This window comes from Marmota marmota, unplaced genomic scaffold (genome assembly GCF_001458135.2).
Source record: "Marmota marmota marmota unplaced genomic scaffold, marMar, whole genome shotgun sequence".
NCBI lineage: Eukaryota > Metazoa > Chordata > Mammalia > Rodentia > Sciuridae > Marmota > Marmota marmota.
Window position 1 is genome coordinate 2514835 of NW_026000211.1, and position 15079 is coordinate 2529913.

Here is a 15079-nt window from a genome sequence, read left to right on the forward strand (position 1 = left end):
ACACCCAGGGGCTGGGTGTTTTCACAGCCCCAGGTATCCTGGTGATGAGTTTTTAGGCCCACAGGTTTTAACCCAGTAAAAGAGAGGCCCAGGCTGCCCCATGACATGAAGGCATGAAGTCCATAAATCCCAGTCTTGGCAGGCTGAAATGCCTAATAAAGCGTCTCCCTCCCTGTGGTTTACCATCTTGTAGATAGTATTGATAAACAGGAAGGCCCAGAGCATCCAACACACTGTGTTACAGCTCACTCAAACACCTATTTACAATCCCATTAAAACTGACTCACAGAGGAGGTCCTGGGCACATTAATTAGTTTCTCGGTTTGTACAAAGAATTTTCCTTTCAACTCCTCTTCCCGCCTTCCACAGGCCATTAGAGTACTTAGTTATGTGCAGCTATTCACTCTTTTATAGAGGTCGCAACATGGCTTAATTTACCCCAGATTCAAATCTTCATTAAGCATCTCTCCTCTGAGCCAGATGGGAGGGAGATGGCTAATATATTAGGAGAGGTATACACACCTTACTTTTGTCTAGTGACTTTACTGTTTCAAAGCATCTTTCACCTATTATTTCATGAGTTCTTTGGGCCTTTCAAGAAAGGTAATTAAGAACACTCAAATTCATTAAAGCAAGTAGGAATGCCCTTATTGGGCACACCAAAGAGAAAAACAAGCCCCTGATTTTCCAAGCTAGTGAATACCCCAGCTAAAAACAATTATGGCCTAGAGTGGAAAGGCATGGCAAAGTTTACCTGCATGAGTCTTTTCAGTGTAGAGATGAAAGTACCACCATTAAATACAAAATTTAGGGCCAAATTGGGGGCAGCACATGGAGTGACGTTAATGTGTAAAGACTTTAATGTTCGCACTGAATAAAAGAATCTATAGAGTTGGTTCCATGTGAATTATCTGAACCTAACTTTATTTATTTTTTTTAGTTTAGATGGACACAACACTTTATTTTTTAATTTTTATTGGTGCTGAGAATTCATCTCAGTCAGTGCCTCACATGTGCTAGGCAAGCACTCTACCACTGAGCTACAACCTCAGCCTTAACTTTATTTTTCATGTATTTACATCCATACCTTGTCTCCACAGGAGGTTTTAAATAAAATTATAAATAATTTCTAGAAAACAATATTGCTGGGGAAACATAAAAACTCAATATTTATTTATTTATTTATTTATTTATTTATTTATTTATTTATTTTTGGTGCCAGGGATTGAACTCAGGGGCACTTGAACACTGAGCCCATCCCCAGCCCTATTTTTTTTAGAGAAACGGTCTCACTGAGTTCCTAAGTGCCTCACCATTGTTGAGGCTGGCTTTGAACTGGTGATCCTCCTGTTTCAGCCTCCTGAGCTGCTGGGATTATAGGCATGCACCACCATGCCCAGTTCAATATTTTATTTTAAATAATGAGAAAATAACTTTTTCCCATCTTCATATCCTCCCCCTTCCCCCAAAGACAGATAAGGAGAGAAAAAAGACTGCTTGTTTTTTTTTTTTTTAAATATTTAAAATAATTCGCCTCTTCTAGCTCCTTAGAGATTATTTTCTTTCTTTTTTTATGGTAGAAGAAGAGGGTACCAGGGATTGAACTCAGGGGCACTTGACTACTGTGCTACATCCCCAGCCCTATTTTGTATTTTATTTAGAGTCAGGGTCTCACTGAGTTGCTTGGTGCCTTGGTGTTACTGAGGCTAGCTTTGAACTTAAGATTCTTCTGCTTCAGCCTCTCAAACTGCTGGGAGTACAAGCGTGCACCACCATGCCCAGTTGAATAATATATTGTTAAAAAGTAAATGTGCTCACTCTTTTAATATTTTACTTAAGTGATGAATACCATAAGCACAAATTCTCAATGTCCACATTTTTTTGACTATATTCAGACATAACATTGGGTCAGCACAGATAGAAGAGCCTTAATTATAGACACCAATTCACCAGCAGATTTCACCCCCATTTAGAGCATTTTTCTGACTTTTTTTATTAAAATGGTCTCATACTGAGAGGCATGAATGATGTTAGATGTTTTTCTAAAAAGATTTCCATCTATTTTTTGAATACTTTACAAACTGCAATAGTATTTTCACATATAGTATTTATTTAAGGTCTCATGTGGTGTAGTAACACACAAACCTACCATCTTGTCTTGTCTCTCTTATTTTCTACCACTAAGAAAATAAAATTCGCTCATATAACCAAAACTTGATCTAGTTTAAATAGTCACTCTAAGGATCACTTGGTGAAAAAGAAATGATGTGAAAAATGGTTTGCTTTCTTTTCTTTTTTTTTTTTTTAAAGCAGATAATTTAATTAAAAACATACACTTCAAAAGCAATACTTTTAAGAACCACAGAGCTCTGGTAATTTTACCCTTCCTTTTCTTTATCCTAAAGTAAATGAGAATGTTCTTCTTTTAGAAACAAAGGGGTCAGATGTGGTAGTGGTAATCACAGCAACTGGGAAGACTGAGGCAGGAGGATCGCAAATTCAAAGCCAGCCTCAACAACTAACCGAGACTCTAAGCAATTTACAGAAAATTAAAATAAAAAATAAAATGGACCGACATGTGGATCAGTGTTTAAACTGTTCCTAGGTTCACTCTCCAGTACCAAAAAAAAAGAGAAAGAAACAAAGGGAAACAGCCAAGCATAACTATTTTACGTTAAAAACATCCACTCCTTGAAAACTTAGGCTGCATAAAAATGAGAATTTAACTCACTGCTTTGGTAGAAACCAGAATTAGAAAACTCTAAAACATTCTCACAGATTTTTTTTTAGAAAATGGAATATATAGAGACTTTAGTCCTAGTCTTTCTAATTAACAGAGGTCAAGGGAAAGTATTAACAATCAAACACAAATAGTGATTTTAAAAACATCCACGTGTGACTTTTAATAGGAAGTGAACCCACGACTACAGGCAGGTCAGGCAGGGAACGCCTTTCGAGGTTCACTCTCTGGTTCAGGTCATGACTTTGACTCTAGTCTCCCTAACTAAAAACTCTAGTCTTTCCTCTATTCAAAGAATCTACCCACCAACCCTGGCTCATCAAAATTCCTGAGCTAAAGTTTTGATCTCATCTCTCCTTCACGAATATCTTAGAAAATCACGTCTAAACACTTCTTTGTGGTTTTCAAGGCCTTCTATGTGACATTCAACCTAATTTTTCAGTTCCTGTTTTCCTGCCTCCTAGCCAAAGTAAACTGAGCATACACATCCCCTGACTTCCTTGGCCCAAACGCCCTATTGCCTGCATAAGGTCAAATTTCATTCATCCCAAGGACAAATTCTTCAACCAATGTGTAGTCTTCCCAGATATCTGGACAACTCCATCAATTTTTAAATTTAACTTTTATTGAGTACTTAATATATGCAAGGCCCATTCTGAGCACTAAATATATATTAGGTCATTTACTCTGAATACTGATCCTAAAATGTGGAGTACTGATATCATTTCCAACATAAAAAGAGGCCAATGAATCAGGCAAACAAGCAACCATCTCTCCTTAAAAAAAAAAAAAAAAAAAAAGAGCTTTCTACATTTTTTTTTCTCAAATGTAGGAGAGGAAATGAAAACTCAAAGAAATTCAAGTTCCTTCCAGAAAGACAAGTTCTTCCCTTAAAAAAAAATGTAGCAATGAACAAAGTTTAAAATATTAATGAAAACCACAAACATAAGACTTCAGTCACCTTACCATCTCCCCCAGGCTTCTGGAGACTTCTGGAAGGCTCTGAGATATGACTTTTCCTTGAGCAAATGTGGTGCTGATGTGCAAACTATGAGGATGATTTTTAAAAATCATTGCCCACTGGGGATAGATGTCATTAGACACTAAAAATCCAATGGAAATACAATAAACTTTTATACCTGGCTTTTCTCTAAGTGAGCAACACACATGTGTTAAGGAGGACACAGGAAATTTTTATTGGAAACAGCTTTAGTTGTTGGTCCCTTCACAAAATAGTTCTGCATGCTATATGAGTGAGGTCCAGAAGACCCTTTCATGTATGGCTGGTAACTATTGGGCCGTATTTGCATATTTCCTGTCATGATGGGATGTCTCTATCTTTCCACTATCCCCCAACACTGAGTTAGCAGAAGATGTCCAACAGACCCTCATCACTCTGCTAAGGTCTGAGGATCTCAGTGGACTGAGCAACAGAGATGGGGGTCTAAGTAGGATAAGTAGGATGGGATTACTTCTGGCTTCCCTCTGCTCTATCTTCACAATGGGAACTCAGGTTTCTCCCCTTCTTCCCCAATATGTTACCAAAACCAGGGCTCTTATAAATGCTATACTGAATTTTCCTTCCTTCCTTCCCTTCTCCTTCCTTCCTTCCTTCCTTCCTTCCTTCCTTCCTTCCTTCCTTCCCTCCCTCCCTCCTTCCTTCCTTCCTTCCTTCCTTCCTTCCTGTACTGTGGATTGAGGCTACGGGTGCTTTACCCCTAAACTACATCCCCAGACCTTTTTTATTCTGATACAGGGTCTCAGTTGCTAAGGTAGCTTTGAACTTGTAATCCTCCTGTTTGTCTCTGGACAAGCTGGGACTACAGGCCTGTGTTGCCATGAGGGCTCTGAATTTGTTTCTTTAAATGCAATTCTAAGGAATTAGAGGAATGTTAGGAAAATTCAAGCACTTCCCCAATTCCTTGGATTTTTCTGAAATATGACAGACATGTAGGCAAAAGTTCATGGAAAAGCTGCTGCTTCTACGGCTACCTTAGCTGTGTGTGGGCAGGTGCTTTCTGATGCAAAGACTCATTCTCCTCTCCTGGGTGTCGCAGATTCCTTCAAATGAGATGGGAGATTCTGCTTATCATTTTTCCTGTGGCTAATTTTGCAAGGCTGACGTGCAGCTGGACACGATGGCTTTAATAACAGTGCACATTCACCTGGTGCATTTCCCAGGTTGGGTCACCTGGAGAAGCAAACCAGGGCCTTGAAGGCTTGTAGTAATTGAATGGACCTCAGAAATCTCAACCCTGGATGGAGGAGGCACTGCCTTGGAGTCTTTCTAGAAAACACCATGACCACCCACTTGCAGGTGTTCTGATTTATTCCTTGGAGGGAGGACTGGACATGATATTTTATGGGAGTTCCCTGAATAAGTTTGAGTATAGCCAGGACTGAGAATCCATAGTCCTTTGTCCTGAACTCTTTTTCCTCTGGCTTATTCTAACAGTCCACTAAAAGAACTTTCTGGTAAGCCTTATCACCTCTCCACTCCCAACAAATCTGAACCACTGGGTTGATTTTAGGGAACTTTATATTCACTGTGTTGAGCCTCTGCTTATCATTCTTCAGTGACTGTCCACCTCCTTTCAGATAGAATCCAAACTCCTCAGCAACATCCAACTGCTTCCATACCTTGGTCTCTGCTGTCCCTTCAGTTCTTGAAAGACAGACCTCCAAATGCAAGCTCAAGGTTCCCAGTGTACCCAGTGCTCTGACCCCAAGGACTGTGTTCTCTTCCCTGCCTCCAACAAATTCCCACCGATTTCTCACTTATTATTCATTTGTACATCCCCAAAGACTCATTTTTGCACACTGGAATCACACATATATTTGTTTGAAGGAGGAAAAGGGAAAACACATTCATATTTTCCTTTCTTAAAAGGGAAATTAAGAACTGTGACTTGAATCCCTTTCTCTTTGCAATTATAAAAACAAACGTCCAACAGACACACACAACCGCCAAAGACTGTCAATCAGGAGTTATCTATGCAAAATGAATTCCTAGCAGGGCTAAGTCAGATAACAGAATGCCACTTTGTATTTATTAAGCTCTAAAGTTATCTAATCACAGCAAAGATTTTGACAGCAACTAGGAGCATTCCTACCCTCAGGTGCTTAAAAAATTCCAAACATCTTCTGATGCATATTTTGAAGGTTTGAAAAAAAAAAAAAGTTAGGAAGCTTCTGGGAGACTGGTCAACCACTCATTCAGACTTTTGGGTCATGTGGCCTAACAGTGGCTGACCCAAATCCACTGTGAGGTGTGTTCTAGCGTGGTCATGCTTTTAGGTGAAGGCAATGAGCCTTCACTTGTCCCTTCATTTAATATTTATTTATTGTCAGGACAATCATAGACCTGAGTTCCTGCCCTGAAGCAGGAAGCCCCTTGGAAAGGTAATTCACAGTTGAGTACAGGGTGTCAGATGGCCCTCTATCATCAATTTAGGAATAGTTTCCTAAGGGCTACCCTAAGGTCCGTGTGTTAGCTAAGTCCCAAGTGACCCTGTACAGGCAGCGCCAATGAGTTCACATCTCACTGGTGAAAGCCACAGTCCTAATGCCACATGCCCTGCTCCTGACTACACCCCATCTGCCACCCACTGCCTCTGACTCCCTGATCCAGCCACACTGGCCTCTTCACCCGGGGCCACCCCCCTTTCTTCCTTTATCTGTTCTTTTCTACACCACTATTTATCAGGTTTACTTTCTGTTTTTCCTCTTTGTGACCTCCACAAAGGCAAGTATCTTTGCCTATTTTATTCTTTGATACATCCCAAGCACCTATAGTTATTTGTGGCAGAGCAGCTGCTCAATAAATAAAGACTATACTAATCAATAAACTATTGGTTTTATTTTCATTCCAGTTAAGTAGTCTTAATTTTTTAAAATCAGGATCCATAATAAGAAATAAATTTTACATTACAGCCTAGCATACACATCTGTGTATGTACATAAATATATACGTATACTTTCTTGTATACAAATGTGTATATGTAAAACTGCAAGAAGTTTCAAATAACACCATGTATGAGCTTACTCTTACATTTTTCTATTCCAATTTTTGAAATGCTTTACCCAAGTTACCAGTTTGAAATGCACTATTCCCATGCATTGCTTTTTCTTAAAAAAAGCAAACCCAAACAAACAAAATCTAAGAACTTCTGGATAATACAAAGGAGAATGTGATGTGACATAGGAAAGAAGTGTATGAACTCAGAGGTGGGAGAGCTGCTCTTTCCTCATGGTGGGGTATTAGCGTGGCCTTCTTGGACAATTTGTGCTCAGCCTTTATTAAGGAGGGGTGAAGATCCGTATGTAAGACTGGGTTGTAGAAGAAGAGATTCCAGGTAAAGGAGAGTGAGACCTGAAGAAGCACAGGCATCTGTGAAGGAATGGTAGGCAGGAGGATCTACTGTAACATACAGCAAAAGGAGAATGCAGTTACCTCCCTACTGTGGACATTAGCACCTCCTGACCTGGTTATGTAATGAATTATCACCATTATTTCCCCAGATGTAAAACAGCTTTGCATCTGTGTGTCCCAAATGCTTGATAATCCATCACAGAAAGGGCACAAAACTGTAACAAGCTCAGGAAAACAAATCCCAGAAAGAATTCACTGCCCAGAGACACAGCCTGAAGAAAACAAATCTCTGTGGACCAGTCCCCTTATCTGCATGACCTGGGCTTGTCAGAGGCTTTGTAAATTCCTTAAACTTCTGATTCTGCTAGTCCCATTATGGAAGGGGCATATAAGGGGATTGTCTCACTAAGACAATCCTTAGAATGAGATCCATCCTTACTGTTACTTTTCTCGACTTCTCATCAATTAGAAGGAGATGGTCTTCCTCCTTCAAAAAATGAGTTTGCCAGAAACTGTAGTGAGTGGTCCCCATTTTACTAAATGTGTTGACGTTGGTTTTTTTTTTTTTTTTAAGTTTTTTTTAGTTGTCAGTGGACCTTTATTTCACTGAGGATCGAAACCAGTGCCTCACACACTCAAGGCAAGCGCTCTACCACTGAGCTACAACCCCAGCCCTGTATTGAAGTTTTTACTGTTAAAATTCTCAATATGCTTTTTAATGGATCAATTTCTTGATTTATCCCATGAAAGCTATGTTCATGGTATAGAGAACACCAGTCCAAAAATGTTTGCTCATGTGTGTCCAAAGCCCTCAAACTAAATTTAATCTATATTGGAAAACACTCCAGAGCATAGAAACCGCTCAGCATTTGTTTTACTTTGCTTATTGATCACGTAGGCTTCCATGGCAGCACCCAGCTAGAACTCTGCATCTTTTTTCTTTGTAAATAAAGAAGCTGGTGCAGAGTCTGGGTTCTTTGCTGAAGGTTCCAGCACCACCCAACCCTCAGCCCTGGCTACAGCACTTCTTGTCTATTCACTAATGCCCTTACGTTTAAACCACTGACTATTTTTCAGTACCAATGAGAAATGCAAGTTTGGGAGTTTTTGTTTGTAACTACCTGCCCCCCTGAGTTGTGGAGACAGATATTCTGCTTTCTAGTAAAGAACATTCCTAGAAATAAAAGGGTGGGGGGAGAAAAGAGCCCCCTTTCCCCCTTGTGATGTTATGACAACATAATAAATGGTTTTGCTTTGAAAGAAGGAAACCTCTGGAGACAGACTCTGCAGGTCTATAACTGGGATCAAATACATGAAGTGACACCTTAGCAATGCAGAAATTAAATGAATTGAAATTCTCTTTGAGGATTATTTAGTAGAAGCATTTGCAAAGTATTGTTTTAACACAAAAACCAGGAAAAGCCAAGTAGCTTACATCAAAATATGCATCCTGCTCTCACACAGGCAACAGCTCTGTGTTAAGTTGAGCCTGTGAGTGACATGGCTGTCAGCCACTCCTTGCTGATACACTTATTTCCAGGAACAGAAATATCTCCCAACAAATCAAAACAGGCGCCTACTACTCAAACTGAAATGAAAATAAACTATTAAGGAAATACATACTGCCTTATCAAATCTTTTTATTTCATTTCAGTACATTGGGATAAAAATAAACCTTTGGAACACTTACAAACACACACACACTCCTATCTCAATACACACACACGTCTAGTATTCTATATCAAATACTTATGCATTTCAAACTGTACTAAGCAAAATAGTTTGGAATAGCTTCCATAATTTAAGCCTTTCAAGGTGATAAGTGCTACTAAGATAATTTTAAGAAAGGAAATTATCTAAGTAACATACTTTTTTAATATTTATTTTTTACTTATAGGCAGACACAATATTTTTATTTTATATTTATGTGGTGCTGAGGATCGAACCCAGTGCCTCACGCATGGTAGGCAAGCACTCTACCTCTGAGCCACAACCCCAGCTCTAAGTAACATATTTTTAAGGGCCTTTACTTTTCTGTCTCTCTCTCTCTCTCTCTCTCTCTTTTTTTTTTTTTTTTGTAAAATAAAGCAGTAGTTGTAAGATTGTATAATCCATTTCCTTTTAAAACTTATTATGCAAGGCAAAATTCTGGCTACGAGCCTAGAATAACCTGTATCCATCATGAAAGGCTGGTGCACACATCTGTCCTCCAAAGCTCAGTTTTACTTAGGCTAGCTCTCCCAAAACGTGGCTTTTGTTCCAAGTTCTACTATGTTATACCACAGGAAAAATAAAATACTGTGAAAATCAAAGTGCTACAAAAACCTTGAATAGAAGTAAAGGAGATAGGAAGGAATTCCTAAAAAAAAAAAAAAAAACCCACCACAAAACAAATCCTGTTGCTTTTATTTTAGTTCCTAGTGACAGAAAAAAAAAAAAATCAAGAAATAAAATATTAAGCTCCCTTAACAAAGACTGATGAAAAAATTTAAAAATGGAAGATACTGGCAAAAAAAAAAAAAAAGGTATAAACTACTTCCAGCCTTCCCTATGTCTAAACTCAAAAAGAAATACCATTCAATTTGTCAAGTTCAGTATTTTTGCTTTTTTTTTAGGTAGCACTGGGGGATGAACTCAGGGTCTCATGCAAGATAGGCAAGCGCTCTACCACTGAGCTACATCCCTAGTCCCTGACAAATTCAGTTTTGTTCCAAAAAGTATATATAAAAAAATATTTCCTGCTGGGAACTGTGGCGCCCACCTGTAATCCAGTGGTTTAGGAGGCGGAGGCAGGAGGATCTCGAGTTCAATGCCAGCCTCAGCAATTTAGCAAGGCCCTGAGCAACTTAAGGAGACCCTGTCTCTAAACAAAATATAAAAAGGACTGCAGATGTGGCTCAGTGGTTGGGCACCCCTGAGTTCAATCTCTCCTACCAAAATAAAAACAAAGCAAAGCAACACTTCCTGTCTTCTAAATGAATTAAGGAATTATTTTCTTTAAAAACAGCTTGGGACTCCCAGCCCCCTTACAGGTGTGCACTAATGATCAAAATTTAATTCAAATACATCATTTCTTACAAACACATTACGATGTTCACCTGGTTCCTATCCCCATCTTGCTCACACATGCTGGCAGGAAGAGGTCTGAGGCTCATTCAGCTCATGTATGACCTTGAACTCCCCTGCATTTCAGCTACCTCTCAATAGAGAAGAGGCCCTGCTTTTCCAGGCTGCTTTTGCAAAGTTCTGGATTTTTCCTTTCATAAATGCACAAGCATTACACAAAATCCCTTTTCTGTGCTATATAATTTGCAAAAAAGAGGGCTGTATGAGCACTAGATCTCCTATGAGGTCACTATTTCTCCAGATTCAGGAGGTAAAGATGAGTTCAGGGTTTCAGCATCTTCTATCTATTTTGTCACTCGAGTGTGACAAAGGGAACAGCATGGCTGTAGGGCAGTTCAGGGGCATGGGTCACAGGCCATTTCACCTCCAAAGTCTCTTCCTCCCTGGCTCCCTAAGTGCTGGGAGCCTGGGAAATGCTAGGACCTCAGGGTGTGGAAAACTTTTGTCCCCTAAACATCCTTTAGAGACTGCTGCAGGAGGAGGAAGGCGCCTTTCTGACAAGCTTCAGGAAGAGACCTCTAGTCCTCTCCGCAGGACACTCAAAGGTGGGGCAGGGCAGAGAACAAAATGTGGATGGGAGGTGTCAAAGGCATCTGAGGACTCAGCTTCACTGACCTCAGCCTTCAAGTAGCTTTTGATTCTTTCTCCTGGTGGGGGAGGGATGCAGACATGAAAAGGCCACCAAGTGGAGATACTCGAAGAGGGAAAAAGGACACACTGTCCACTGGGAAGCTAAGTCTAACAGCAGAACAAAAACCTAGGCTGAGTGATGAAGAGAAACTGATTTCCACTGGGTTGGCTTGAGTTTACCTATGAGCCCAAGAATTGGGTTTCCTATATTCAAATGTTTTCAGTGATACCTGCAAAAATATTTTTCCCTTAGAAACATACTTTTAAAAGACTTTCACTGCAGAAAGCATTATTCAGTAGAGTAGATAGAGGGTGACTTTCAGAAAAGGCTATCTCAGAACCCTTTCCCCAAAATGTTAAAGACAGAGGCTGCTTGTGCCTCCACTCAATAGGTTTCAGAGACGGGAGGCAAAAACACTTTGCCTATGAGCACAAGCCTCCCTCCGCCCCGCATACTGCAAAGTAATTAAAAGACTCTGTATGAGTCCTTCTAGAAAAGTCTGACTATTGCTTGTGAAGATATATGAAAAACAAATACAAGCTAAATATGCAGGACTTTCTTCCTGCCTGCCATTAATTATGACAGCCAGGAAAAAAAATATCTAGTGAAAAAATGGTTAAGACAGATTAGACCTAATTAAAACACCCTGGCAGGAGTCCCTAATCATTATCATTGATCATGATAATCCTTAACAATAACTCAAGCTCTCACCTAAAGAAAAAGTGCTGAAAGACAGGAAGAATCTCTCTCAGCTGGGACTCTTACCCCTTTTACACTAACTGAATCTTCGACTACCTACGGGTAGTACACCGTTATCCACAATTTCAGTTATCACCATCAACTGAGACTTGAAAATATTAAATGGAAAATTCCAGAAATAAATAATGCATTAAGTCTTAAAAATCTTTTACAGTACATCGTTATAATTGTCCTATTTTATTATTGTTGTTGGACATCTTTTACTGTGTCTAATTTATAAATGAAACTTTATCATAGGCATATATGCATAGGAAAAAAAATAAGAGTTTACGTAACTTTGGGGCCTATCCATGGTTTCAGGTATCCACTGGGGGTCTTAATATGTATTCCCCAAGGACAAATGGAGACTGCTGTCATTTAAGGTTGAAAGAAAACACCACAGATTCACTAGTTCACAGCAGCAACCTGTATTTATAAAATATATTTCAGGCCTATGGCACTGTCTACCCTAAAAGAAGAAGAAGGCTCAGGTCTGCGTTCTTCTATACGCAATAGTGATAGTCAGAAAACAGACAACTGATAAAGTCTGTTCCAGAAAAGCATAGCCCTGGAAAAGAGGAACTGGGGACTGTGCTTTTTAGGACACAGTAGACATGAACACTTTATAGTTGGGCATCGAAACTTGACTTTGACCATCATAAAGAAGGAACATGTCTTTTTATGTTTTGAATGCATTAGAGATCATTCCTTTGCATTACAGACTCCAAACATCAAATAAGAGTTTTAGTGGCAGATTCTGTTAAAAATGAGAGTTCTGGGCTGGGGTTGTGTGGCTCAGTGGCAGAGCGCTTGCCTTGTACATGTGAGGCACTGGGTTCAATCCTCAGCAAACATAAAAATAAATAAACAAAATAAAGATATTGTGTTTATCTATAACTAAAAATAAAAAAAGACATTTTGAAATTAAAAAAAAAGAGAGAGAGTTCTGAGACAAAGAAGTACAACTGAGTTTAGAAATTAAAGCAGCTTTCTCTCTCTCCCTGGACCCCAACTCATGTCACTGTAATCACTGGACTGTGCAAACATTAAAAATGAAAATCATCTTTCTTTCTGAGTCATTTTACAATCTCTAGAACAGGCTTGGCTTGGTGTGAGTCTATATGCAGTCACACCATGGGGCCAGGTTTTGCTATGATGTTCTAAATTTTTGAGAATTCAATCTACTGATTTGGTAATATCCAGGGAGGAAGGGGAAACATCTGAAGTTATTTTTACTTTTGCAGGTCTTCTGGCTATACAGGGTGAATAGCAGGGTGGATCAAGTATTGTCTGGAGCCCTTCAGAATCTTTTTTTTTTTTTTTCTTTTTTTGCATGGCCTCATTTCCGTCTTCCTGTTGCTAGGAAGGAGAGTTAAGCTTGAGAAACTCGTGTTTACAATACTGGACCATCCTGTCCAGAACAAGGCTCTCTTCACAAAAGTCTGATTCACTCCACTCACTGTACTTTAGATGCCCCCATTCTTCTGGACCAAATCACCCTTCCCTGAATATTTTCAAATTGCATATTTACCTGCCCTAAGTCATAAAAATACCACTCTCATTTGAACATTGCATCATGGCTTAAAATCTCCATGGGGATACCCAGGGAAACCAAGTACGTAATTTTGTATTTGAAACCACCTCTTGGAATCTCACCAAACCTCTGATTGGAAGGCATCTCATTGGGGCTTACTATATCCCTTCTGATCCCCATGCTAGATCTATGAATTAGAGTTTAAGTACTATGTACAGTTCACAACTCACATCACAGAAATAGCTATTTAATTATAACATGTTTCCATTAATCTGGTGCATCTTCCAGAAGAACCCAAATACCTCTTGCAATGTAAAAATGCTCTTCAACTTTGTTTGGCCTTTGTTATTTGAACTATATAATACTGAACAACAAAGAAAGGCTTTAGGGTTTAAGGACAAACTGCCTTTCACATTTGCTCCAGAAGATCTTTTGATTCGTCCAGTATATTAAAATTTGAAACGTAGCTTCCAATTAATGATAATCAATTGCTTGTTTAATCTTTTCATCTTCAAGGAGAGAGCATTGTTTCTCATAAGATCTACAACTGAGAAGTTACAATAAAAGTCACTGAAACCACTCTTATCCATTCTGGAGAAAGATTTTAAGTTGCAGTCTACTTATTCTGATTTTGTGAAATGGAGAAAACAAGTCAGTCTCCCTTCTTGAGTTTCTAAACCTGGTTTGTGCAAGGAGTCACTCGACTTGAATTGAAATAAAATCAGTTTTTGTCAAAAGCAAACTTTGAAGAACAGATGGGAAGGATAAAGTCAGTCTGCTGTGCTTCAGTTTGAACTCTGAACAGTAGTGCTAATGAAAAAGTACTACCCAGGCTTGAGCCTCACTGTAAATCTAACATACCACAATAAAAGTGAACACACTCAATCACCAACATTTTCTCAGAAAATATCTCTAAATAATTTCTGAACCCACATCTGCTAACCATTTGACCCTCCTTCCTCAGTTCTTTAATTCTTCTGGGGAAAGGTGGGGGGCGCTGCTGCCTTCCAGGGCACCCTTCTGACCATCTGCTGCAATTTGCACGCCAAGATGGCATTGGGTGTCTCCATTAACTGCACACTTATGGTCTGCGAACTTATCTCTGCTAGGGGACCAGCTTGCAGTCCAGATGGATTCTGACTTGGTCAACCTCTTTGAGCTGCTGATAGATTTACATGCCCCACGCTGCAATCTGTTGGGCTATTATTTTCTTTCATCCCTTCAGCAAACAAAAATTTGGAGGAAAAAAATTGTAATTTGAGATTCAGTATTTGGCCTTCTCTTGAGCTGTCATTTTTTTTTTCTATCCAAATGCGTCATATGTGCCATCCTCATGAATCTTTTGTAATGGATGGTTGTGCGAAGGCTGCATTCCTCTAAATTGCCAGCAACCGCTTGGAACAACCTTCTGAATCCCGACAATGGATTCATTTGCTGACCAAGGTCGGGCTCAAAGGGGTAAGATCGGGAATGGGGAAGAGGGTGGTGGGACGGTTTTTCTGCTCCATAAGGTTTTAGGCAGGAGTTTCCATCTACAGTCATTAACAAAAATTGGGAATTTGCTGAAAGTTAGAGCCAGACACGGTACAAATAACTTCACTTGTATTAGATCACTTGATCCTCACAACCTCCCTGCGGGTCAATGCAATTATTACCCGGGTGTTGCAGATGGAGGAGGCACAGCGGAGTCCTGTCATTTCTCAGATTCTCCCAGCCAGCAGGCTGCAGACCCGGGATTGCCATCCCACCAACCTCCACTGACTGTGCGCTATAAGGATCCGCAGACAAGCAGAAAATTACACGCGGCAGGGTAGGTTTACTGTGGCCAGGGTAACTCTTTCCCAAAGATCAAAGGCTCAGCCCCTTTACGTTGGAGGTGGGGTCAGGGACAGAGTGGGACAAGGTTCCAAGAGCCCTACTTATTGTGGAGAAAAAAAA

The 15079-nt window shown here is 39.7% G+C and overlaps 1 protein-coding gene and 1 long non-coding RNA gene across 7 annotated transcripts in view; one reads left to right on the forward strand and one right to left on the reverse strand.

Moving 5' to 3' along the window:
* The window catches only part of Dlc1 (DLC1 Rho GTPase activating protein), a 389714-nt gene that overhangs the window by 30385 nt on the left and 344250 nt on the right, over positions 1–15079 (reverse strand). The window lies entirely within an intron of this gene.
* Positions 14067–15079, forward strand: part of LOC125612874 — a 19452-nt gene continuing 18439 nt past the window's right edge. Inside the window, exon 1 of the long non-coding RNA XR_007343349.1 lies at positions 14067–14201. This is a non-coding gene — a long non-coding RNA (uncharacterized LOC125612874). The remainder of the gene's footprint in view (positions 14202–15079) is intronic.